Raw genomic sequence first — 1,277 nt, 5'->3', positions numbered from 1 at the left:
ACACACGCACGCATGCAGCCGCCTCTCGCTTCCCTTTTCGGCAAGGTGGCAGCGGCGTGACCTCCGCTCGTGGCCTGTGTGCTGCCTGAGGCCAGCCCAGCCCCCCACACCTCCCCCCGAAACCCCGGGGGGCTCTGGCAGCCCGACTCGCCATCGCGGCCGGGACGTGATGGGAGTCCCGAGGGGTGACAACCACCGCGGGGACAGGGCTGGGCTGTCCCCGGGGACCCGCTCCTCTTTTACATGTCTCCTGCTGCTGCTGTGGGGGTTCTGGTTCAGCGAAAGTTTCTCAAGCGAAGACTTTGCTGCTCACGGGGAGAAACCCGCCCCAGCCCCCGGTGGGAAATGCAGCCTCGGGGCAGGGGACGGGATGGGACGGGACATCCCGGGCGCTGGGAGCCCAACCAGGACGTTTCCAAGCCGACAGGGACCCTCTCCCTTCGATTTAAAACCAGGCAAACCCTCCTCGGGAGGAGCAGCCACCCCAGCTTGGCCCCGCGGCGGGGACCAAAGGCTCATCCTTATCCCGGGCGCGCGGGGCTCCGTGCAGGCAGCCAGCGCAGCTGGTGTTATTTACCCAACAGCAGGCAGCAGCGGGCAGCATCCGGCTCCTTCCTTTATTTATTGCACCTGGTTCCCAGGGGGAAAACCAAGGGCTTGGGCAGCGGGGACCAACCCCCGGGGGCTTTGGGCACCGGCACCAAACCCTTGGGGCGGCAGGAGGGAGAGATTCCCCCTGACCCCGACGCGTAGCCGGGTCACGCCGGCTGGGGCTCGGCGACATCCCCGCCGTGTCCCCGTGGTGTCCTTGCATCACCACCCCCCTTGGAAGGTGCGTTGCTCTATGTGGGTAGATTTGCATGTTCACTCCCTCCAAGCCGGTAAGTAGAGCTGTGAGATCAAGGCTTCGAGCTCGCCGCGTCGGAGCGATGGGGATGTCACCCGGCCGCCCACGTCCCCGCATTCCCTGGCTGCTGGCCCCGCTCCTCATGGTGGCAGGTAGGCAGAAGGGGAGGTCAGCAGCCGTGCTGGGAGGGGACCACGGCTGTTCCAATGCTTGAGACCCCCCCATTTATTAGCCACCCCCATTTCTTGGTGGTGGGAGAGAGCTGGGGAACGCGGCTTTGGGTCCCAGTTTGCAGAACGAACGCTAGCCCCGGGGGGTTTAGAAAATACATCGGGTATTAGGGGTGAGAACAGGATTTGCCTCTGCGAGGGAGCTGGGGACGATGCACCGGGGCACCGGCGGGGCCCTGCTGGGCGGGGGGGGGGGGGGG

The sequence above is a fragment of the Aptenodytes forsteri genome, unplaced genomic scaffold (genome assembly GCF_000699145.1).
Source record: "Aptenodytes forsteri isolate BGI_AS27 unplaced genomic scaffold, ASM69914v1 Scaffold454, whole genome shotgun sequence".
Lineage (NCBI taxonomy): Eukaryota > Metazoa > Chordata > Aves > Sphenisciformes > Spheniscidae > Aptenodytes > Aptenodytes forsteri.
This window is presented reverse-complemented; position numbering follows the sequence as displayed.